General features: G+C 38.4%; 1 pseudogene; it reads left to right on the top strand.

The window, feature by feature from the left end:
* The first annotated feature begins 10,745 nt into the window (after positions 1–10,745).
* Positions 10,746–11,789, top strand: LOC102874898 (annotated as a pseudogene).
* Positions 11,790–27,133: the final 15,344 nt, after the last annotated feature.

Here is a 27,133-nt window from a genome sequence, read left to right as displayed (position 1 = left end):
TTCACTCAGCATAATGTTCTCCAGAGTCAACCATTTTGAATAATATTGCATGAGTTCCTTGTTTTTTAATGCAGCATAGTATGCCATTGTGCGAATATACCACAGCTTCTCTAGCCATTCGTTTGTTGATGGGCACTTAGGTTGTTTCCTATTTCTTCAATTCTATTAACCATTGTTTCATATATTTTGCAGGTCTATTTTTGGTGCATAAATGTTGACCAAGGTTATGTCTTCTTGTTCTACTGTGCCTTTAATTAGCATGTAATGCCTTTCCTTATCTTTGATGGTGGTTTTCATTTTGAAGTCTATTTTATAAGAGATTAGTATTTGCCACTCCTGCTTTTTGATATTCCCATTTGCTTGGTATATTTTTCCCCAGCCTTTGATTGAGTGTATCTGTCTCTTCTTTTTTTAGATGTGTCTCTTTGTAGGCAACATATTAATGAGCTTTGTTGTTGGCTTTTTATCCATTCTGCTGCTTCCCCCTCTTAATTGGCACAATTAGTCTATTGACATTAAATGTGATTATTGTCAGGTCAGGTTTTACTGTTGCCATTTTGTTGTGTTTCTTTAGCTGTTGTTCTGGTTACTATGATCCATCCACTTTCCTTTAGCATCTCCATGTGAAGCACTGCATTTAAAATTTCTTGTTGTTTTCACATTGTCCTGAAGTTCCTTCTTTTCTGTAAAGAATTTAATTTCCCCTTCGTATTTGATGAAGAAATTTGCTAGATATAGAATCCTTGGCTGGAAATGCTTTTCCTTCAACTTTCTGTATATGCCATCGCATTGTCTTCTAGCTTGCATGGTTCTACCAAGAAATCAGAACTTAATCTAATTGTTTCCCCTTTGTAAGTGACTTTGGTTTTTTGTGCTGCTTTTAGGATTCTATAATTTTCTTTTCATTTGGAGAATTTGACTATGATATATCTTGACGTTTTTCTTTTGGGGTGTATCTATTTGGGGTTCTTTATGATTTTTTTGAATGTGGATTTTCCCATTCTTCAAAATACCTAAGAAGTTTTCTTCTAATACTTTTCCCACAATTTTCTCAATGATTTCCCTATCACTCCCATGTTCTGTAATTCTAATCATCCATATTTTGTTCCTTTTTGATGTCATCCCATATGATTCTAATGTTTTATTCTTTTTTTTTATGTCTCAGCTCTGATTTTTCTAGAGGTTCTTTTCTTCCAGCTCACTGATTCTTCTGTATCTTTAGTTCTCCTTTTTGTTCTATCAGCATGTTGGGCACTTTTGCCATTTTGGTCTTAATAATCTGGATTGCATTTTCATGCTTTTCTGTTATTTTCAGGACTGTGTTGGCTGTACACTGTCTGTCTTCTGATGACTTTCTTTTTAATTTTACATTCTTATACCTCTTTATCTAGCCTATCAATTCTTTCTTCCACCTTTTACATTGTCTTCACTAGCTATTCAAGTTGCTTCTCAGCAATTTATTTCTTCTGGATATATATTGCAGTGAAAGTGGGAGGGAAAATTAAGACTTAGGAAACCAGACCCAAAAAAGGCCTGAAAGCAGCTTTCCTGAGCTATGTCTTTATAGTCCTTGCACTGTAGTAAAGTTGCTTCTTTAAATCAGTGACTTGAATGTAATGCCACTAGTGGTCAACATGTGAGACAGATGGAAAATAAAGAATCAGAACTTCTTTGAGACCAGGATCCTGGTCTCACAGGAAATCTTTATGATCCTTTTTTGAATCATTTTGATAGCGTGTCACAAAATTTAGAGCTCTCCTCCTTATGAAAGCACTCCATGGCAGCTAATGATGGAAGCATGGCCATGAACGTTCTCTAGCTAGGCAATATGAGCCCTTAGAGGACAAGATCCAGGTTTACTCATCTGAATCGTCTATAAGTCTAAGGATTCTGAATCTCTGCCTGACATACTTGGGGCATGTTGCAAGGAGGGACCAGTCCTTGGGGAGGGACAGTGCAAGAGAGGAATACCCTTGATGAGATGGATTGACTCGGTGGCTAGGGTAATGGGAGTGAGTGTGTCAGAGACAATAAGGTTGGCTCAGGATAGCACAGGGTTCAGAGTTGTTCTACATAGGGTCACTATGAGTCACAAGTGGCTCAAGGGCATACAACAACAACAACAACATGGTTATCTTGCTCAAACCTGTGAATTGAAAGAAAGACACCAAGGAGTCTTCAAAGGTTGTAAAATCATCATCATTAATACAATTTGGATTAATTTTTTTCCAAATCCTTTCTTTGGACTTCCCATAAAGGAATTCCCCAGTGAATCACACCCCAAATGCTTCTTATCTAATAAATACAAAGAGATTTTCCTTTGGTTGGTTTCCATCTGCAAAGGCCAAGTAAGTAAGTTCAGACATCAGAGAAATGTTTCTGAAGAATGTAATGGGCTTTTCCATTTCAATTTGATACAGAATATTGGAGAACAAGTCAGAGTTAAAGACAAACACCAATTACAAATACCAATTGTAAGTAGTTCTGCTTTTGAATGTGATTGTTTTATTGGCTCTTCCTCAGGAAGACATATACATCAAGTAGATTTTTCACAGTATAGTGGATTGATCTTAGTAGGTAGAAACATTACAGTATGACTTGGTCATAGACAGACTCAAATCATCACATTTTCAGTTGATTATAAAAGTAACATACACATTTCTAAGTTTTCTTGTTTATTCACCATATTTATTTAAACATGTCAATAAATATTTAAGTCTATGTAATTTAATTATTAGCATGCCTGACATTTTTTAAACACTTCCCATGAGCCAGGTGTTGTGTGATACCACTTAGGCTGTAATGTCTTCATCCTCAATTGTTTCACTTTATACTAAAGGAAATAGAGCCTCAGGACAATTAAATGTGAGGCCAGATAACCAGATAACTCTTCATGCTGCCTCTTTTCTCTCTCTCTCTCTCTCTCTCTCTCTCTCTCTCACACACACACACACACACACACACACACACATTACTATTGGAACTGACTCATAGTTGATCCTCCAGCTGGTTACCAAGGCTACAAATTGCACAGGGGGACATTATCTCTCTTTGGTCCCTTAGAAGTGGCTGGTGGCTTCCAAACACCAGAAATGCATGGGCTTTCATAGCTGAAAGTCACATAAGAATAAATACTGCATAAGATTGTTATTGTAAAAAAAAACGGATAACTGAACAAGATATGTGTAAATGGTGAGTGGAAGAAAGGAAAGGAAAAATAGGTAGGGGGAAAGGAAAGGGGGGTAAAAAAAGGGCGAGAAGGGAAGTCAGTAGAATAGCAGACATTAGTGGATGGGAGTGTGAAGGAATAGGAAAGATATAAAGGGGACTTGAAAAGACAGAGTGATAATAGACATAGATCAATAGTAATTATATAAAACATAATGTAAATGAAAGATTGTATAAAACACAATGTATATGCATGAAACACAATGTATATGAGTTACTGTATGCAAATCAATAAAAAGATGAGAAGTGGGGGAAAAAAGAAAGGCATAGCCTTGTATTAGTACAACTCTCTAATAGCCCAGTTACGCGTTGCCTTTGGGTAAGCAGAGCTATGTGGGAGTAAGTCTCCAGAGCTCCTTTGAACACAGGCGTATGGAGTAAAGTATTTTTGTATTTTCTTGCTGTTGGTAGGTGCTGGTCGAGTTGGCTCCAACTCATCGGGAAGCAGTGCTCACTCCTGCATCATCCTTATCATCAATCACTGCTGTGCTTGATTATTGCAGCCACTGTGTCAGCCCATATCCTGAGGGTCTTTCTTGCTTTTGACGCTGATTCTGCTTCACCAAGCATGAACTCTTTCTTCAGAAAAGTTACATCAAAGTATACGAGATAAAACTTTACCATCCTCATTTCTGAAGAACACTCTGGTTACACTTCTTCCAAGACAGATTTGTTTGTTCTTTTGGAAGTCCATGTAATATTCAGTATTCTTTGCCAACGTTATAATATGAAGACATCAATTCTAACTTGTTTTCTTTGTTTACTGTCCAACTTTTTTGTGCCTATGAAATGCTTGAAGACACCGTGGCTTGAATCAGGCACACCTTTACCTTCAAAGTGTCATATTTGTTACTTAGCTCTTTAAAGAAGTTCTTTGCTGCAGATTTATCCATTGCAATATGTTGTTTGATTTCTTGACTGTTGCTTCATAGATGTTGATTGTGAGTCCAAGTAAAATGAGATCCATGGCAACTTCAGTCTTTCTCCAACTGTCATGATGATTATTGTTGATCCAGTTGTAAAGTTTTTTGCGTGTTTTTTTAAAATATTCAAGTATAATCCAAATGGAAGACTGTAGTCTCTGAGTTTTATTAATATGTGCTTCAAGCTTTTATTCTCTGCAAGGAAGGTTGTGTCATGTGCATATCAAAGGTTGTTAATGAGGTTTCTTCCAATTTTAATACTGTGTTCTCAAATGTCTCCAATTATTTGCTCAGCAAAATGAATACATATGGTGAAAGGTTACAATGGTGATAAATACCCACCTTTCCTGATTTTAACCATACAGTATCCCTTGGTTATCTTTAAATGCCCACTTCTTGGTTTATGAATAAAATCTGAATGAGAACAATGGAGTGTTCTGGAATTCCCATTATTCACAATGTTACCTATAATTTGTTATGAGCCACACAGTTGGTTGCCTTTGCATGACCTATAAACACAGGTAAACATATTTCTGATATTCTGCAATTTCAGCAAAGATCCATCTGACGTTAGCCAGGATATTTCTCAGTCTGTCCTCTTCTTAACTCAGTTTTAATCATTGGCAGTTGCTTGTTAATGTACTACTTGACTAGTTTTTAAATTATCTACAATAAGAATTTACTTGCTATAATATTAAAGATGTTGTTCTGTAACTTTGACATTCAGTTGTATCACCTTTGTTTAGAATGTACACAAATATTCATCTCTTCCTGTCAGTAAGCCAGATAGCTTTCTCCCATATTTCTTGGCAAGAGTTATGTACACATCTGTCCAGTGTTGCATCTGTTTGTTGAAACATCTCAATTGATTTTTTCCTCAATATTTGGAACCTTCCCCCCTCAACCTCAATGTCTTCAATGCAACTTGGACCTCTTCCTTCAGTACCATCGGTTCTTGTTCATATGCTACCTCCTGAAATGTTTGTGTCAACCAACTTTTTTTGTTTTTTTGTTCAGTGACTCTTTGTAGTCATTCTATATCATTTTGATACTTCCTACTCATTATATATTTTGCCCATAAAAATTTGAATTTATCCTTAAGTTCTTTCAGCTTGAGTAATGGCAAGCAAGTTTTTAATCTTCTGGTCTTCTAACTCCAGGTTTTTGCATATTTCTTCAGAATAGTTTATTTTGTTTTTTTTTAGTCTCCTTTTGAAGTCTTCTGTTCAGTTCTCCTACTTCATCATTTCTTCCATTCTTTTTAACTTCTCTATGCTCTAGAGCAAATTTGAGAGTATATTCTTATATCCATTTGGATCTTTTCTTTCATGTCCTTTTAATGACCTTTTACTTTCTTCGTGTATAATGTTCTCAATTTCATTCCATCTGGTTTTCCATCATTAGTGTTCAGTGCAGCTAATATGGTCTTGAGATGATAATATCCAAATTCAAGTGGATATTCTGAAGGCTGTATTTTAGCTCTTGTGGACTTGTTTTCATTTACTGAACTTTAATTTGAGCTTACACATGAACAATTATTAGTGTTCTTTTGCATAGTTGAATCTTGGCCTTGTTCTGACTGATGAAATTGTGTGCCTCCACTATTACTCTTCACAGATGCAATCGATTTGATTTCTATATATTCCATCTAACAAAGTCACTATTTGTACATTTTTTAAAAAAAGATATTTGTGATGAATAAGCCACTATTCTCATACAAAATTCTACCCTGAGATCCCTCATCTTGTTTCTGTCATCAAGGGCATTATTTTCCAACCACCAATCCTTTTTTGGTTCCTATCCTTTGCATCAAATCAAAACATATTGATTGTATTTTTAATCAAATTCAGGCTATAAAATAGATGCTGTAATTGTTGTTATGTGTCATTTAGTTGGAATCAACTCATAACTGACCCTCCAATAGGTTTTCAGAGGCTGTAAATCACGTGGAGGGAGATTGCTCATCTTTCTCTCGCAGAACAGCTGTTGGACGTGGGCTCTGTGCCTTTGCATTGGCAACTCAACTCCTTACTACTATTTCACCAGAGCTCCCCATAGAAGTTGATAGAAATCCTCAGTTTCTTCGTCATTGGCTCTGGTGGTTGATAGATGCATTTGAATAAGTATTGTATTAACTCACACTGTCTCTCATTGTCATTGAGTTGGAAATAACTCATAAGTGACCCTCCATTGGGTTTCTGAGGCTGTATATAAATTATGCAGGTGGAAATTGCCACCTGAACTCCTGATTGCATCAAGCTTTATTATTTTTTTTTAATTTAAAAAATATTTAGCATATTATCCCATCATCCTCAGACCTGTACTTTAGGAAAAATTGTGAAATATTCTTTTTGATAATGAATACAATGCCATTTGTCTTCGATTTGTCATTCTTTGCATAGAAGACAAAATGACTCTTTGATTAAAAATGGCAAATACCAGTTACTTTGAACTCATGTATGCCTATCATATTGCTATTCACACATTTTATTTCATTTTTTATATCTTCTAATTTTTTTAGATTAAAACATCAGTCTATCTTCCAATTAGTATTGAAACTCTTAATTAATACTGTAACCATTTCTCTTCATTTTGTGTCACGCCTTCACTTGTCTTTAAGTTTGGTGGATTGTGATGGTTTGTATGTTACTGTAATTTTGTAAGCTATGCAATGAGAGTATTTACTATATTTCAAGTACTAGCAGGGTCACTTATGGGGAACAGGTGTCAGCAAAGCTTTCAGACTTAGATGGACTGCCTATCCACTTCTGAAATAATCAGCCAGTGAAAGTCTCATGAGTAATAGTGCAACAGTTCTGATTTAGTGTCAGAAATGAGCCCTCAGTTTGCAAGGCACTCAAAATACAATGAGAAAGGAACTGCTTCCTCAAAATAATTGTTTTTGTTAATTGCAATCAAGTTGACTCTGACTCACAGTGACCCTATCTATGACAAATCTGAACCTTGCCCTATCCTGCTCTGTCCTCCCAATCTCTGAAATGCTTGAACTCATTGTTTTAGTCACCTCAAAGTAGAGTTTATCTCAACAACTTTTTTAAAATAAAGCTTTCAGCAAGCATAAAACCTTCGTTTGCTGTTGTGACATGTCTTAAAATGAAGAGAAATAGCTCCAGACACCCATTGTTCTTTCCACTACACCACAATTCTTTGGTCACTTTCTTACTGAGGTAGAGGAACTTTGCAATGTGAACTTTTTCCCCAAGATGGACTTTACTATGGAACCCTCTCATCCAGTGGAACCTTATAACAAATCTAAAAGACTTCTTCCTTTAAATTTTTTTAAGAACTCCATGAAGTCAGAGATGGACAATGGAAGCTTATAGTTATCCCAACTCAGTCTCCATTCTAACCAGATAAAGGTTTCCAAGAAGGATTCATCAGAAGTTAGCTTTTTTCCAAACTCAGATGGCAAGAAATCGTTTTTTAGCCAGTAAAATGGAAGATTTTTCTGATAGCTCTTTGAAATCACTCTGAAAATCTATACCCAGCAGAATAAGCTAGACAAAGTTTTATATCACATGAGACAGTAACTGTCCGGGTTAAGCTTTTTTAATGAAAAACAAAAACAAAACAAAAAAACCCCAACAAATTCCACTGCTATTGAGTCTATTCTGACTCATAGGAACCCTAATAGGACAGGGTAGAATTATCTATAGAATTACCCACAATGATCCTAAGGTTATAAGTCTTTATGGAAACAGACTACTTCTTCGTTCTCCTGAGGAGGAACAGGTAGATTTGAACAACTGACCTTGTGATTAGCAGCCCAATACCTTAACCACAGTGCAAAATTGATACATACTTATTGTAAAAAAATTAAAACAATATATAGGTCCAAAGATATGAAAGTGGATATTCTCATTTATGTCCGCTTTCAGTCACTACTGCCTATGAAAAATTGTAACCCACCAGCTACTTCATAGGAGAAAATGGTGTCAATCTGCTTCATAAGTATCCTTGGAGATTCTGTGAGGCAGTTAACTTCTGCCTTGAAAGGTTGCCATGAGTTGTAACTGACTTAATAGTAATGGAGTTCACTTATTGCCTCTTAGTGATACAAAGTGAATTCTGTAAGATCTTTTGACACAATTTTATCAGAGAGAGAGAGAGACAGACTATGAAATGGTTTTCCTCTGTTTGCAAAAACAAAAGTATACTATATAGTTCATTCTGCAGCTTATAATTTAATAAATCATATTTAGACTCATAATCTATTAGTTTACCATTCATTAACAAAAGTAACATCACTTTGCCGTCCCCTTCCTTTTCAAGTTCTGACTCGTAACAACCCTGCATCAGAGTGGTACTGCCCTTTAGTGTTTCTGAGGCTGTAAATCTTGAGAGAAACAGGTTGCATCATGAGTTGGAATTCACTCGAAGGCAACGGGTAGGACTTTAAAAGTTTCCTATGAGAAATTAGCCACATGTTACAAGGTCCCATGGGTAGTCTTGTTTTATTTAAAAAAAGGACCCACCTTTTTGAGATATCTCTTGATGTATTATTGTTTTGCATGGAGAGTTGTACAGATTGAGTGGTGACTCAAGAAAGTAAGGGTAAGGAAATAATTTATCCTTTTTCCACTCTGAATGGGATACTTCGTAATCTGCATATTATAAAAACATGAAAGTGAGGTCAGGATTGGCAGGGAAATTGCTGGCTACAAGCTTTTAGTACAGTTAAGAAACAGCAGGATCATTCTGGCATGAGCTTCAACCAGTTGGCAGAGAAATACCTCTTCAGCTCCTATGGTGACTGGCAATTCTAAGTAAAAGGCTCAAATTGCTTTTCATGTCAGTCGGCAACTTCTCTCCTGAAATTTAAAAAATTCTGTTACATTTTCTTTGATAATGGGCTATCTTCTCTTTAACACAAATCTGACAACTGTAAGGATTATTTCTTTAGCAGTACAGAAATTCATTTGTTTAGGGGGTTAAAATATCTGTGAAAGCTTGCTTAGTCTAGAAATAACATTTTTTTGCCTTAAATCTATTTTCTTTAAGACTTTAATACATATGGAGATTATCTTCTGTATAGCTATGCTTACCAAATTTTAATGCTGTATATTACTTTAATTGTGACAAAATGTATTGCCACAGCCCTTCTGTCAGCTTGTCATATTGCTGTGGCCTGTGTCTTACTGGGATGCTAGAAGCTATGGCATTGGCAATCCAGGTACAAGCAGTCAGTAATGGCACACAGAGTTCAGCATTGCTTTCAGACAAAGACTGACTAGAAAAGAAGACCTGGTGATCTATTCTAAAAAAGAAAAGAAAGAAAATGAGTCATTGAAAAAACTTATGAATAGCTGTGGAACATTGTCTGCTAGTGCCAGGAGATAGGAAGGCACTCAAAATACATCTAGGAGAGAACTGTATTTTCAAAGTAGAATTGACTTTAATAACATGGGTGGAATAAAGCTTGTAAGACCTTAATCAGCTAATGTCACATGACTCAAAATGCAAAGAAACAGCAGCAAATATCCTGTAATAATTTGGTTGTGAACTGTACAAAGTATGAATTTAAGAAAGCTGGAAGCCTTTAAAAAGGAAATTGGTGGTGGTGGTGTTAGGAGCAGTGGCGTCAACTATAATTCGTAGTGACTCTGTGAAGAACAGATCTGAACCTTGTTCTATCCTGCACCATCCTCATGACCTCCACCATGCTCAAGTCCATAGAAATAGAATATATAATAAAAAATGAAGTAGAATGCATATCTATTGATACCCTGGTATTGGCCATTTTTAATCAATCACATGGCCAACTACACTAGCACTTCAAGATTTATCCCAAAATACAATACTTTTGGTGCTGGGATAATATCTATGTACCTATACAAAAAGACATTAATACTACTATTATTCAAATATATGTATCAACTGTTGTTCAAATATATACACTAATATCAAAGATGAAAAAACCCAAGATGTTTTTAGCAACATCTTCAGCCTTAAAATTATTGGAATGTGAAAGTGAGAAATGGAGAAGAAAGGTAATAGTTGGAGACTAGAGCTTTGGTGAGAGAAATAATGCTGGATAGCATATAATAGGACTTTGCAGTTTATTCAGGGATCCCTGGTGGCTTACCATTGGGCTGCTAATGAAAACATAATCCTTTCAGCTGACTTGAGGGAGCAGTATGAAGTCGTTTGCTCCCCTTAAGAAATATGATGCTGACTTAGAAAACCAGTGGAAGGTCATCATTACATCAGGCCCTAATCAGTGGCTGTGAGTTTGGTGTGATTTGGGGTTAACAACTTATTAATTTGCAAATATCTTTTACCAATAACATAAACCATGACTACATACATGGGCTTTACTGGATAGGATACATGGGCATTAAACTGACTATCTTCGGAAGAAGTAAATGGAAAAGTTCATCAACCAAAACAAAGCCAGAGGATAATGGTGGAACACACCGTCAATTGTGCATATGCAAGTTCATGTTGAAGCTGAAGAACATAAAAAACAAGTCCACAAGAGCCAAAATATAACCTTTCATATACTCCACCTGAAATTAGAGACCAACCTAAGAGTATATGTTGGTTTGGGTTATACGTCGCTGCCGGACGAAGATGAACCAATTCTTCAATAAAGCAACACCCAAGGATCCTTCTCCCAACTGACTGACTGCTTTGGCATGGTGGATAGCAGGGCAGATACCCTGACAAAAAGATTTTTCGACTGGATGCTGAACTAGTGAAATATAAGGATCAGATCAAGAAGATGGGAGAGGGTTCTGCAAAGAATATGGTCAAGCAGAAAGACTTGAGGGTGTTGAAACAAAAATGAATGTATGAGCAGCAGTGTGACAATCTTGCCTGTCATTTAACATGGAGCAAGTCAATTGCACCATCCAGTCACTGAAGGACACCAAGACCATGTTTGATGCTATGAATCTGAGAGTAAAAGAACTGAAGAAGCATGTTCTTCTTGTTGTTATGTGCCATCGAGTCACCTGTGACTCACAGTGACCCTATGTACAACAGCTCTGAAACCTGGAATGTCCTGAGCCAGTCTCGCTGACTCCAACACACTTAACCCCATTTCCCCAATTACTGTATTAATCCATTTCATCCAGGGTCTTCCTCTCCTGTACCTCCACCCTTCCAAGCATGATGCCCTACTCCAAGGACCGTTTCCTCCTGCAAACATGCCCAAAGTCTGTGAAATGAAGCTTCAAAATTCTAACCTCCAAGGGGAGACTTGGTCTCACTCTCTCCAAGACAAACCTTTTCATTTTCTTGGTGGTCCATGATATGTTCAAGAATCTTTTCCAGCACCACTACTCAAGAAAGTACACAAGCAAGTAAAAATTGGCCAAATTAAGGATCAATGAGACCAGCTAGAGGATATGATGGAAGATGCAAATGAAATCAAGAAGCACCGAGTCGTGGTTACGGCACTCAGAATTAGATGAAGATGACCTAAAAGCAGAATTGGACGCACTGGGTGATGAGCTTCTGGGTTGTGAAGACAGCTCATATTTGGAGGAAGCCCCCTTTGCCTCTGCCATTCCTGAAGGCGTGCCTATGAACACAAAGAAGAAGGATGAATTTGGATTGCTACAAATCCCTGCTTCATGGATGTTCATCATTCTAATGCAATGCATAAAATAAACATGTATTCTAGGAACTAGGAAGTATCTTTCCAAACTGACGATAATAGGATGGGTTTCCTTTCTTTGAAGGAAAGGACAAAGTTAAGTACATTGCTTTTCCCCTCCCCATTACAAGACTCAGTGTGGAGAGGGTATTTTCTTTGTACTAAGACTAACTTTAAAAAGGAAAAGTCAGTGGCTATATCACACTTCTTTTCATTCCTGAATAATGTGAAATAAAATTAAGGAAGGGACAATCTTGGAATTTTATGAACATGTAACTCCACAACCTCAAAATGACCCAATGTATCGATAAGATTATTGGAACTGTTTATATTATGATTCAAAGCTTTTTTCTATTGTGGCATTGTGGATTGGTTAAAGTGTTGGCCATTTTGATAGCTTTGCTTTGTCTTGTGAGGAAGTCATTGCTGTGTTAAAGGTTGGAATGGAATTCTCACTATTGTTTCATGAGTGGATATATTGATCCTATGGTTCCTTCAGTATTACAGCCTGGCTTGTAAACAATTCTTGATGTAGTTAATTTTTGACTATTTCTTGATATTTAATGTATAGAAATAATGTTTATTTATACTTAATAAATATTTTTTAAAAGGAAAAAATAATATATTTGAAGCATTTAACACTAATGACCGAAGACCAGATGAGTTGTAAAATAACATCAAGGATTGTTGCTGTTGCTATTATGTGCCATTGAGTCTTTTGCAACTCAATGCCGTTCTATCCTGTGCCAACCTTGCTGTCTCAAACACATTCATTCCCACCACTCCACTCACAGAATCGATCCATCTCATCAAGGGTCTTCCTCTCCTGCACCGTCCCTCCACTTTCCCTAACATGATGTCCCTCTCCAAGGACCAGTCCCTCCTTACAACCTGCCCAAAGTATGGCAGACATCAAGGATAGCATACGTAAAACAAACCTTAAAAGTTTTTTAAAAGGGAGAACAAAATGGATGTCAGAAGAGACTCTGAAATTTTCTCTCAAATGAAGAATATGTAAATAAACTGAGGAACTGAAGTAAGAGACCTGAACCCAAAGTTCCAAAGAGCAACTTAAGAAAACAAAGCCTTGTAAAGGAAATGTGTAAAGAATTGGAGTAGAAAATCAAAGGAGGAAAATACGTTGGTATTTCTCAAGCTGAGAGAACTGAAGAAAATATTCAAGCATCAAGCGGAAATATTAAAGAATTCTATGAAACAAGAAACATTAAAAGACGATGAGGAATACCAGAGTCATCGTACTATAAAGAATTAGTCAACTTTCAGCTATTTCAATAGGCAGCATATGATTAAGAACCAATGGTATTGAAAAAAGGAGTTCAAACTGCACTGAAAGCATTGGCAAAAATCCCAAAGCTCTAGGAATTGACAGAATACTAATTGATATATTGCAATAAATTAATATAATAATTAAAGCACTAATGTACCCACAATGAGATTTAGAAGACAGCTACCTGGTTAACCAGTTATAATGCATTTTTGTGCCCATCACAAAAAAAGTGACCCAACAGAATTCAGATATTATAAAATTGTATGAATAATAAGAGCATGACTACATTGTTTTTCTGAAGGTAATTAAAACACTGCTCCAGCAGCATGTTGTTGTTGTTATGTGCCGTCGAGTCGCTTGGGACTCATAGCGACCCTATGTACAACAGCCCTAAACTCCGCTCTGTCCTGTGCCAATCGCACTGTCTCTGACACTCCCATCCCAGTTATCCCAGTCACTAAATCAATCCACCTCATAGAGGGCCTTCCTCTCCTGCGCTGTCCGTCCACCCTCCCAAGCATGATGTCCCTCTCTAAGGACTGGTCTCTCCTCACAACATGTCCAAAGTATGTTAGACAGAGCCTCAGAATCCTTGCCTCCAAGGAGCCACCCGGTTTAACCCTTTCCAGGACAAATCTGTTTGTTTTCCTAGCAGTCCATGGTATTCTCAATACTCTTCTTCAGCACCACAGCTCAAAGGCATCAATTCTCCTTCTATCCTCCTTGGTCATTGTCCAACTCTCTGATGCATAACAAGTGATTGCGAAGACCATGGCCTGTATCAGACGCATATCAGCAGAAAACTGCCAGAAATTCAGGCTAGAGTCAGAAGAGGATGTGATTTAGTTAAAACAGCACTATAATATGTTCAAGAGACTATTCTGTTGAAAATCAGTTGAGTACAAATGTATGAATTTATTTCTAGCCTGTCAACTCTGTTTCATTAGTCTATATGCCTTCCCTTATACCAGTACGTGTTGTTTTGATTACTGTGACTTAAAGGTCAGGAGAATATACAGTGTAATTGTTTAAAGTCTGGCCCGTGGCATTCAGTGTTATTGTTATGTGTTATTGAGCTGATTACAACTCATAGGAACCCTAGCAACAACAGATCTGAAACTTGCTCTGTCCTGAACTTTCTTCATGCCTTCGGATATATTCAAGCCCATTGTTATAGTCATGTGTCAGTCTATCTTGTTGGGGTCTTGCTTTATTCCACTAAACTTTTGTGTTTGTTTTTTTTTTCTTCTTGTGTACTGTGGAGTTGGCTCTGACTGGCACAGGAGGAAATTGCCTCTCCTTCTCCAGCTAAGAATCTGGTGGATTCAAACTACTCACCTTCAGGATTGCATAACAGGATGTCAGAGGAAACTCTAAATATTGCATTTGAGCACCAATAAGCCAAAGCAAAGGGAAGAAATCAAGATATTAAGGAGTTGAACAGAAAATTCCAGAGGGTAGCACAGGAATACAAAGTAAAGTATTACAAGTGCAAGGAGCTGGAGCCAGAAAATCAAAAGGGCCGAACTCGTTCAGCATTTCTTAAACTGATGGAACTGAAGAACAAATTCAAACTTCAAGTTGCAATACTTAAGGGTGCTTTGGGAAGAATATGAAATGATCCAGGAAGCACTAAAAGAAGATGGAAAGAGTATACAGAGTAATTGTACCAAAAGGAATTGGCGGATACAGAAGAATTCCATGAAATAATGTATGAGCAAGAGTCTGTGGTGATGAAGGAGGAAGTTCAAGCCTCTCTGAAAGAATTGGCAAAAAAGGCGACCCTAGAAATTAATGGCACGCCTATTGACATATTTCAATAAACAGATGCTGCCCTGAATGTGCTCACCAAACTGTGCCAAGAAATCTGGAGGACAATCACCTGGCCTAGTGACTGGAAAAGATCTGTATTTGTTCCCATTCCAAAGAATGACAATCAGAGTGTGGAAATTATTGAATAATATCATTGATATCACATTCAAGCAAGATTCTGCTGAAGATTATAAAAAAACTACTGGAACAACACATCACAAAAAAACTGTCTGAAGTGCAGGCTGGATTTAGAAGAGGCCGTGGTACTAGGGATATTATAGCTAGTGTCAAATAGATCTTGGATAAAAGCAGGGACTACCAGAGGAAGGTCTATCTGTGTTTCATTGACTATGCAAAGGCATTTGACTGTGTGAATCACAACAAACTGTGGTTGACTCTGAGAAGAATGGGAATCCCAGAACACTTGATTGTGCTTATGTGAAACTTATACTTTGACCAGGAAGCAATCTTCAGAACAGAACAAGGAAACACTACATAGTTCAAAATTGGGAAGGATGTGTGTCAAGAATGTGTCCTATCTCCATAGCTTTTCAATCTTTCTGTGAAACAGATTATCTGGGAAACTGGGCTCTAAGAGGTGAAGTATGGCCTCAGAATTGGAGGTAGACTCATCAACAATCTGCATTATGCAGATGACATAACCCTGCTTGCTGAAACTGAGGAGGACCTGAAGCGCTTGCTGCAGAGGGTGAAGGACTGCAGCCTTCAATATGGATTGAAGCTCAACATCAAGAAAAAGATTCTCACCACTGGGCAGATTGGCAGCATCATGATGGATGATGAAGAGATTGAGATTGTTGACAGCTTTAGTTTGCTTGGCTCTACAATCAACATTCTTGGTACCAGCAGCCAAGAAATAAAAAGGCAAATTGCATTGGGAAAGTCTGCTGTCAAGAGACCTCTCCAAGGTACTAAGGAGCAATGGGCTCAGTCTGGAGACTAAGGTGTGTCTGATCTAGGTCATGATTTTTGCAATGACATGCTATGCATCAGAGAGCTGGACAATGACTAGGGAGGATAGAAGGAGAATTAATGCCTTTGAGCTGTGGTTCTGGAGAAGAGTATTGAATATAGCATAGACTGCTAGGAGAACAAACAAGTTCATCCAGGAGAGGGTGAAGCCAGCCTGCTCCTTGGAGGGAAGAATTCTGAAGCTCCGTCTGACATACTTTGGACATGTTGCAAGGTGGGATTGATTAGTCCTTAGAGGGGGACGTCATGCTTGGGAGGGTAGAGGAACAGCACAGGAGAGGAAGACCCTTGATCAGATGGATTGATTCCATCACTGGGCTAATGGGGATACGTGTGTTCAAGTTAACAAGATGGGCAAGGGATAGAGCAAGGTTTAGGGCTGTTGTACTTAGGGTCACTATGAGTTGCAAGCAATTTGATGGCACATAACAATAACAACAACAACAACAGGCCACCAGAGCTCCCCTACTTTAACTAATCTTTTCCATCTTTTCCCAAGGACTGTCTCCTGACAGCATACCCCAAAATCTATGAGACGAAGTTTCACCATGAGCAAGTTTCTTAATAACTCTGAGCGTTAGTTTCTTTCTCTGTTTAACAAGGATAATAATCATCACAATCATAGATAGATCTAGTGTGAAGTCCCAGAGAATATGAATAAAGAGCTTTGCACATAGTAGCTTTCAGTGAACTACTAAACCGTCTTGAACTACTACATGAAACTACTAGTAGTTGAAACTACTACGTGTGTTGAACACAGTGTGTGTCTGCTTGATGCAGAGACTTCACTTAATAATGATCCAATAAATGGCACTTCACTTAACTACTAAGGAGACTAGGCTTTGAAAGGCTAACTGACATGCCTCTGGATTGTTTTGTGCACCATGAATATCTATTTGACTTGAGAGCTCTCAGGGTCTCAAATTGGAGGGATTGTTAGTCTTTGCCTTCTATTTACAATCAGAAACCATTTTCTTTTCTTTTTTTTTAAATGGCAAACACATATGTAAGTGTACAGCATAGTTTTTAACAAATAAGTAATTTAATATGATTTTTCATAATTGTATTCAGGGGTTCTTTTCTCTCAAAGTTTATGGATATTCTAGGAAGTTTAAAGGAACCCCCCTGACAGTTTTCAGCTAGGAAAGTTTTTCCTTTTCCATTGATTCTAAAACAGTGAGTGGACTCCTTGCCTTCCTGGAAGCCTTTTAAAGTCATTACAAATAGCATTTATCTTTATAGTTCTCAAGTGACCTTTAGCGTGGACATTTCTTTCTTCTTCCTGGGATGGGTTCTGACATCATTCTCCAGGAACACAAAGAGATTGATTTTCCTGCTGAGAATTTGGAAAGGGTCTTCTTTAACCACTTCTGCTTTCAAACTTTGAGAAAAATATTTAGCAAAGATCCTCTTTTCCTTAAAGTTGGTTTGTTTGGTTTTTTTTTTAAAGTCGATTATTCTAACATCTGCCTGGAAAACTTTATTGTTCCCAGTCAAAAGTAGGGTTTGTATCTTTTAGCCAATTATTTCTTATCTTTGGCTATTTCTGTTCTTTTTTCATTCAAATCAGCCAGCATCTGTTCCCAGGATTCGATGCCAAGGTGCCACCCAGTTTAGAGAAACTAATCTTTGATCTCTTTCTTTTGCTTGTTCTTAGTAGCACACACTTGTCATGCCCCTACCCCCCATGCCCCAAACTCCCCCTCATTCTCAGTTCTCCCCTTGCAAATTTACTTGAGATTTAAACAAAGGAAAAGGGGATGGGAAGCAACCTTAAAAGGAAAAATATGAAATTTATTCATATAAAATGCTGAACTCAGGCAACCAGAAGAGCTGGGTTGTTTTCTCTGAATTGGTGCTACTCTGCTTGAATTCTGTGTGGCTTTAATAGTGGAGAGAAGACGCTGCCAATTTAGAACAGCTGAGGGATTTTCAAGTGTCAGCTCCTCCCCTATTCTGGGTCCCTGGGGAGTTTCCCAGCACCTTTGTTACCCAGGTAGCTTTTTTATGTTATGACATAATGGTAAAAGCCACTTCTGTAGATCAAATGGAAGGTACAAAATGAATGTTAGGGGATAGGCAAAGGGACCAGCCTCTTCACCAGAACCGCCAGTTGGCGTTGACTTGACGGATTCTTGCTGCACCCAGCGATGGACATGGGTGCTATGGAGTATCAGAGAACTGTGCGCCATAGCGTTTTCAGTGGCTGATTTTTCAGAGTTAGCTAGCCAGGTTTTCATCCAAGGTTCTTCTGGGTAAATGTGTGCTTCTAGCTGTTTGATTAAAAATCCAGTGTACTTCTACCACCAAGAGCTCCCCTTTTCTGTGAATAGCCTCTGATAATTGCAGTTACTCTCTTTTAGCTTCCAGATACAAATAGGTCCCTCACTCAAGAGTATTGCTACAGAGGCCTGATAGCACAGGGATTAACATTCATATGCTAACCTAAAGCAGGGTTCAAATATGCCAGCTGCTCCCTGGGGAATGTCAAGCAGCCTGATTCTCTAAAGATTTATAACTGTGAAAAGCTAAAGTGGCAGCTCTACTCTGTCCTGTGTGTTGAAGTTAATGCCATGGCAGTAGTCTGGGTCTTGACTTTTAAACATAGTGGACAATAGTTTTGTAGTTTCAAAGTGATGTGCAATTTTTAAATATTTACTTATGGTGATAATCATCAAGTCTCAAAAGCAATAATCTTTATAGACTCAGATTACTACATTTGTTCTCCCTCAAAGCAGTTGGTGGATTCAAACAACTACTGACCTTCTGGTTAGCCATTGAGTGCTGAGCTGTGTGACATCAGAGCCCCTTCAATACTACAGTCCCAGCAAAGCACCAGCAAGGAAGAGACACAGGCCTTATCTGCATGGAGCTTAGCCTTAAGCTGAGAGCTTCAGTTACTACAGGAGAATGTGATTGTGGCTTCTGAGTCAGAAAATGTCTCACTTGCCAGGAAGTCATGTGAAAAGGGGATCCACTGAGCAGAGGAAGAGGAAGAGATACAAGGAAAGAGATTTCTGTGATTTTTAAAAGTGACAACTTCCTCTGGGCATTTTCGTAAGGCGACTGTCAACTGCCATTACATCGGAACTGACTCATAGCTGATTCAGTGACTGGGGTAATCAATCGGGATGGATGTGAGTGAGATTGGCACAGGATAGAGCAGGGTTTAGGGCTGTTGTACATAGGGTCGCTATGAGTCGCTAGTGACTCAACGGTACATAACAACAACACCAACAACACCACCACCACCAACAACATAAATCACACAGGAGGAGATCGCCCATCTTTCTCAAGAAGAGCAGTTGGTGGATTTGAACTTTGTACCTTTTGGGTTGGCAATGCAACTCCTTACCCACTATGTCATCAGAGCTCCAAAGGAGCTTGATCTTTGTACCCAGGTCCATAAACTTGAACAAACAGCCCCTTCTCAGGTGCTGAGAGCAGCATCCCCTAATCCAACCTGCTTACTATTTTATGTGGCCTGTCTGTTAAGAATATTTTTGTCCCTTTCTAAATGGTTGGAAAAAATCAAAAGGAGAATAAAATTTAATAACATAAGTAAATTTTGTGAAATTCAGATTTCAGTGACTACAGTAAAGTTTTATTAGAACGTGGACTTACACTTTCAGCTGCTTATTGTACTGCTGCTTTGATGTGACAATGGCAAAACCAAGTAGATGCAACAAAGACTTTATGACCCACAAAGTGTCAAAAAAATGTGTCATATGCATAGTCATAGAAAATGTTTGTTAATCCCCCAACTGGAAGGCTCTCTGGTGTTCTTTTTAATTTCACATGTCATGGTCCTTGTCACTATGTGGATAGCTGAAAATCACACTAATCCCTGTTACTTCTCTCTGTAGGTCTCTATAGGGAACAGTATAGAAAAGATAGGAAATGACACAATTATAAGCAGGTCCAACTTTTTTCAATTGTACACATAGATGTTTAATAAAATTTTTATTGGTTTACATATAATCATCCATATAGATCATGTTTTGTACATGTACTTTATATAATCATTGATACACATTAAATTTTATACAATTAATTACTGTTGCTCTATGCCTATTATCACCCCATCTTTTCGAGTCCCCCATTAAGCCTATCATATTACTTCACCTCCTCCACCCACTAACACTAACCTCTTCTACTCCAGTGATTCCCCCTTCCCCTTTTGCTGCCCTTTCTCCTTCCTTTTCCTTTTGAGCATTTATGCACATCTTAGTTATCTTACTATTTTCACAGTTGCCTTATGCAATATTTTTCCTTATGTGACTGAGATATTTCATCCAGCAAAATGCTCTCGAGACTCTCCCATGTCATAAGTTGTTGCTATTGATTGCCTTTGAGTAGAATACGACTCATAGCAACCCTATGAACAAAAGGCCTGAAGCCGCTCTACAACTATCAACATTTATCAAATTTCATATAGTTTCTGGAGGCATGTTATTTAGGAAGTGGATGCCACTCCTGCTTCCAACACCTATCATAGTATGTTATCAGTGTTATGTGCCATTGAGTTGCCTGTGATGTATAGTGACCCTATGTAAAACAGCTCTGACCCTTCCCTGTCTTGAGTCAGTCTCACTAATTCAGACACACCAACCCCCATTGCCCCAATTACAATATCAATCCATCTCATCCAGGGTCTCCCTCTCCTGCACTGTTCATCCACCCTTCCAAGCATGATGTCCTTCTCCTAGGACCAACCTCTTCTGACTACATGCCCAAAGTAAGTGAGGTGAACTTTAAAATCCTAGCCTCCAAGGAGAGACTTGGTTTCATCCTCTCTAAGACAGACCTCTTTGTTCTCTTGGCAGTCCATGGTATGTCCAAGACTCTTTTCCAGCACCACAACTTGAAGGCATCTATTCTTCTTTTGTCATTCTTAGTGATTGACCAACTCTGAAGCAAACAAGAAATTGAGAAAACCATGGTCTGAGTACTTCAAAAAAATTGTTGTTCCTTAGTACTATATAGTATTCCATTGTGTGAATGTACCACACATTCTCAATCCATTTGTTTATGGATGGATATTTGAGCTGCTTCCATTTTCTTCCTATTGGAAATAAAGCTGCTATAAACATGGATGTACAATTGAATTTTCTTAAGCAACAAACTTGAGTGTGCAAGAAAGAAAACATTATATTCTTTTTTTTCTATATTTTATTAATTTTCATAAACATTTACAGAGATTTTGGGTTTCCATTCATTCATTGTTGCACTATTCTCTCTACCCTCCTCCCAGTTTGTTCTTGTCCAAATGCCACAGTGCTTGTCAAAGCCAGTTCTGATTAATCTTCTTTGTCAGTGTATCCTTTGCCATTCCCTATCACTCCTCCCTGAGAGAGACTTCACCCTGAGTCATAAGGAAAAGGGGATGGCGTATTCTCTTAGCTACTTCCTGCTGAAAAGGGACGCTGTGGGTTTCAGGGTGAAGATCTTCTCTCACTACTCTAAAGGGCCCCTTTGGCAGTAGGAAACACATAGACTATTATGGAGATTGAGTTTGGAATTTAGATGCACTCTTATTGATTGTGCTTGGCCGTACATGTTCATATCCTTGAAGATGTATCGTGGGGGTGTTGCAACCTAGAAGACACAAATTTGACTAACAAGTTATATTATATTCTAAAATACACCTTAACTCACTTGATGCCATAACATATACTCTTAATCAAGTCCAGCAAACCTGTGTTTTCTTAGTTCAGTTGGCCTTCTGTATCTGTGGGTTCTGTACCTTTGAGTCAACCAACTGATCTAAGCCATCCTTCAAAGGCTAAGAGAGGAAATGCTTTTTACATAGCATTTACATTGTGCTAGGTGACTTCAGCAATGGATTCTTGTGTGTCAAAGGTGATGAGGATGGCACAGGATAGGTGAGGATTCAGGTCAGGCTGTTCATAGGGTGGTACTCGACAGGTCAGCACCTAACAAGAACAAGGTATTATAAGTAACCTGAATGGATTTAAAGACTGCAGGAGGACTTGTGCAGGTTATGTTCAAATGCAACTCTGTTGTATGGAAAAGAGTTGGCATCCTTGACTGTGGATGTCTGTGGGGGCTTCTGGAATCAATCCTCCATGGATACCAAGGAACTGCTCTATTTTCATTTTAAATCTCAATTAATTCTGGATGTTCTTTGTTATCTACTATTTTCCCTCGGTAGCAGCTGTGTAGGGTAACTGTCCTGGCATGCTGTCAAGGGAATGAAATGAACATCTCACTCATCTGCAGGTTTCCTTGAGACATATTTTGTTGTTGTGTGTGCTGTTATATAGAGCTCATAGCTGACCCTCCCATGAGTTTTCAGAGGCTGTAAATCACACAGGAGAACATTAGCCGTCTTTTTCCTGCAGAGCAGCTGGTGGACCCGATCCACCTACCTTTGGGCTAGAAGCTAAACTCCTTACCTGGCATGCCACCAGAGATCCCTGAGATTATATCCTAGTTACTGACATTTCAAGGGTTCCCATGATCCCACCTAGTCTTGCTGTTCTCTGCTGTAATGACCCCTTATCACTTCACTTTGGTCAGATACCTTCAGAGTTGACGAGCCCTTGGCTAGTCCTGAGCCCTTCTAAGTGTGTGGAAACATGGAACTGCTTTCCTATGTTTACACTGGGACTGCTGGAGGTGGTTGACTAGCCAGTCCTCTCTGGACCTGGCACATCAGGATGCTGAGATGGGAACCAGACCTGTCTGACCAAGTCTTTGCACTTAGTAACGTCACACAGCCAGCTTCTTGGATGGGACATACCCCAAGGCCGCCTATTGCTCCATCAAAAGTGGCGACTTTCAAGTTGGATGAACAGGGTGTTTTTATCTTTCAGGCTGATTTGAGGCACAGCAGGAGAAAAGAGGGCAGGGCTTTTGTGTGATAAGCATTTCAGAAAGAAGTCTGTTTGTCTCTCCAAGTTCTATGCCTGACTCCAGCCACCTCATGGCCGGCCCATTGGCTCTGTTTGATTCAGCGACTACAGCCTCTGGTTTGGCCAGATGGAAAATCAGTGCCGTAAAAATGAAAATGTGAAAAACCAAGGCTGAGAAGGTCATTTGCCCCCTCATAAATCTAAACACACTAAGTCCATTGAAAGACTTGCCAGGAAAATGCTATTTTCGGTTTTCTCTGTGGGTTCAATTTATCTTTACTGCAGAGTAGTCAAGTTGAATTAGATCCAGAACCAGACACAATTCAACACTTTTTCCTTGAAGGGAGTGACCCCCTGTTGCTGTCAGGGACCTCACTACTGTGTCCTAAGGACAGGTATTTTCCAAGTGAGGAAACACAGGACATCAGCTTTTTCCATGTCACAATTGCATGCCAAGCGTCTTTCCCTTTCTTAGGTAAGTGAGTAATTGCATCTTTTCTATACACCCACTATGTGCAAGAAACAGTTACTCAGGGCTGCATTCTATTTCACTGGGTTTTCCTTTTTGAAGACGGTAATTTTTCTGCATCTTATGATTTACCTTGGCTGGAAACACAGCCTCCTCTATCATCTTGACCATTCGAATTTGCAGTTTTGACAGGTAGATAATAGAGTACAAGGAAGGACATACCTTTCTAGGTAACTTGATGGGCCAAATGAACCCTAGTTCCCATGAAGTATTAGCACAGACCCTGCATGTCACTCCTCCACAATGCTACTACAATTATATGTAGAGAAAGAGCACAAACAATATTGCTGAGTATTCCTTGAGTTTACTGGCAAGAAGCATTAGCTCCATTGTATAAAGACAGGATTCAGATTGAGGAGAGCAGTCCAAGTATATTTCCTGTCTGAATGGCAAAGTGGAAGTTGAATTATAATTTGCTACCCACAAGCTAGTTACTTACCTACATTAGTTACATAAAGAAGAACAGAGGTCTTGAGGTAGATCTCTTCAGGATAGTGAGAACTTTTCCTTCCAAGTTCCTGTCAAAAGAAGTCAGTCATTGCTATGGAGTTGGAACCAACTTTTAGCTGACCATTCAATATTAATCACATGGAAGGAGATTGCCCATGTTTCTCCTGGGGAGAAGCTGTTGGGTTTGGACTGCCTGCCTTTGGGTTGGAAATACAATTCCTTACCCACTAAGCCACCAAAGGTCCCTAAAGATAGTAGCTTTAATATATCACCATGGATTCTTTGATCTACCTCCTGTTAGGAGGCTGAATTTCCTTCTTGAAGTCCTAGATAGTTCAAAGGTAAACTGAACCTACTGTTCCATCTTCAGTCTCTTGGCCTGTAGAATCCACATATATAATACAATATTTAGAAGGTTTTGTCACTACTTTTTGTGGAAGCTTGTTATATGCCACTGTGTTTTAGGCTGGTTTCTTATACAGCAGTAGTAACCATGACAGAGATATAGAAAAAGTTTTGTGTTTTGTTTTGGTTGGCTGGAGGTTTGGGGTTTTTGTTTGTTTTATTTTTCATGTTAGTTGCTAATATTCAAATTTGGAGACAAAAATTAATTAGCCAATTGAGCCAAGGCTGTGACTCTTAAAGGACTTAACTATTGAAAACAATCCAATTTAGAGACGAAAATGAATCAGCCAACTGGGTCAAAGCTAGAACTCTTAAAAGACTTTAAACTTCAAAGGGAGCTCTGGTTTTCTAGTGGCAAGAAGCTGCACTGCAATCCCAGAGGTATGCAGTTCAAATCCACCAGACGCTTTGCTGGAGAAGGAGGGACAATCTCCTCCTGTATCAATCAGATCCAGTTTGACAGTACACACACCAAATAATAAAATTTAAAAAAAAAAAAAAGACTGAAAACTTCAAGGCAAAACTAGGATCAATAGGAGGGTGGTTTTCTGCGAGATCAATGGAGAGTTGCTTATGATTGGCTCTGTTCTAGTTTTCTGTTGTAAAGGACATACATCTGAGCAGAATATTAGAAAGCTCCTTGAAACAATTCGGATGGAGATAAAATTAGAAAGCATAAATTATATCTTTGATTTTTTAAAAAATAATTACTTTTTCAAGTTATTTTATATTCCCATTTATTGACAGAAAGGTTTAATGGTATTGCTATTAATAAGTAAGTTGCTTTGGTTAAGAAGTCCTAGACAAATATTTGTTTTTTTACTTATGAATGGATTAAAACTTGTAGGATACATGCTCACCATCTAGTGGTAAAAACAGAATAACCACAGGTGCACATATGTCAGATATAGAGGAAGAAACACATATAAAGTGACTTCTATGGATAAGACATGTTTCTAGCCTTTATAATGGATTCAAAGATGACTAAAACACAACTCTGTCCCCTCAGGACTGTACTTCCATAGGATATTTTTTTTTCTATATGCTCAACAACCAAGTGAAGATCATGGAGGCTCAAAGAGCAGGTGAATTATTCAAGGTCATTGAAGCTCCATCTCACATACTTTGGGCATGTGGCCAGAAGAGTCTAATCCTTGGAGAAGGACATCATGCTTGGAAGGGGGGTGAGGGACAGCGCAGGAGAGGAAGACCCCGAATTAAATGGATTGAAACAGTGACTGGGGCAATCAGAGTTTGTGTGTCAGAATTAGTGAGATTGGCTAGGACAGGGCAGGTATGTAGGGTCGCTATGGGTTGCAGGTGACTCAACAAGCACATAACAATAGCAATAACAACAATGTAGTAAAAAATTAAAACAAACAACCCAATAGCAACCCAAATAGCAAAACAGTGTTCAAAACCTTATCTGTGTGGCTCCAACATTCATAATCTTAACAACAAACCTGATAGTGCTTTTTATTAATATAACATTTTATTTTAATTGTGATTTTGATGAACACTTACAGAGAAGTGATATTCATTCATTGGTGCACACTTTACTTCCTTGCCCTCCTTTTCCCCTCCCCCAGTTAACATTGAAAAAAAAACCCTTTCATTCATCAATGCACAATTACCTCCCTGCCTCCCTCCCCCAACCCCCAGTGCACTTTGCATGATCTATCTCTTATTCTGGGCTGTTGTTGTATGTATAATGCCTAATCAATGCAATGGCCATTATCTATCCACTCTTATCCTATTCTCTTGATAGTACTTTAAATGTTATTTTTACATTAAAAGAAAATCATATTTCTTATAAAAAAGATGACAAATTTTGATGAATTGTTAAAAAATTAGGAAAAAGTCTTCAAATAAACTTGGCCTGTTTATTGGAGGCCCTACAACCTCAAATTCAGGGATGTCAGATTCAGGAAAAGTATGGCTTCAGTGTGGAATTCTAGAGTAGAGTAGAACAGGATCTGAAGCCACTGGAGACCTAGTACGTGAATGACCACTAGCAGCAATAAGCTTAAAGGAAAAATATGTGTCCTCACTTGAATTGGTTGGGACCTGGTCCATTAGAAGAGTCCTGAACTGAGTTATTTCGATGACATACCTGCTAGCAGAAAATGAAGACTTGAAGCATTTGCAAATGAAGCTTGAAGACTATTGCCTTCAGTATGTACCTCAACATGGAGAAACACAACTCCACAAAACTGTACCAATAAACAACATCATGATCATCAGAGAAAAATTGAAATAATAACAAATTTCATTTTACTTGGATCCACAACCAACATTCACCAGAGCCATGGTGAAGAAACCAACTGACATACTGAATTTAAATTGTTAAAAGAGGAAGGATGTCACTTTGACCCAAGTCATGCCTGACCAATGTCATGGTATTTTCAATCACCTCGTGTGTGTGTGTGTGTGTGTGTGTGTGTGTGTGTGTGTGTGAGAGAGAGAGAGAGAGAGAGAGAGAGTGAGAGATAATGAACAAAGAACAACCAAGAAATTGCCTTTGGATTATGGTGTTGGTGAAGAATATGGAATACAGCATGGACTACCAAAAGAACAAACATATATGCCTTGGACGAAGTACAGCCGGAAGGCTTCTTATAAGCAGGGATGGTGGGATGTCATCTTACAGTCTTTTGGCATGTTACCAGGATGAGCCATCAGGATGGGTCACTCCCTGGAGAAAGACATAGTGCCTGGTGAAACAGAAGGTCAAGTCAAAGAAGATTCTCGATGAGATGGATTGATACACTGGTTACAGTAATGGGCTTAAGCACAGCAGTGATTTTAAGGTGTGTGGAGGATGTAGCAATGTTTTGTTCTGCTGTATGTGTATTGTTTATGAGACAGAGTCAACTTGATAGCACCTAACAATGACAACAGATCAGGCCAGTATCTACTGAACACAGTATCTACTCCACAGTATCTACAACAGTATCTACTGAACACAGTATCTACTCCACAGTATCTACAACAGTATCTACT

This window comes from Elephantulus edwardii, unplaced genomic scaffold (assembly GCF_000299155.1).
Source record: "Elephantulus edwardii isolate Elephantulus edwardi_28Jun2011 unplaced genomic scaffold, EleEdw1.0 scaffold00007, whole genome shotgun sequence".
NCBI classification, from domain to species: Eukaryota; Metazoa; Chordata; class Mammalia; order Macroscelidea; family Macroscelididae; genus Elephantulus; species Elephantulus edwardii.
This window is presented reverse-complemented; position numbering and strand designations above follow the sequence as displayed.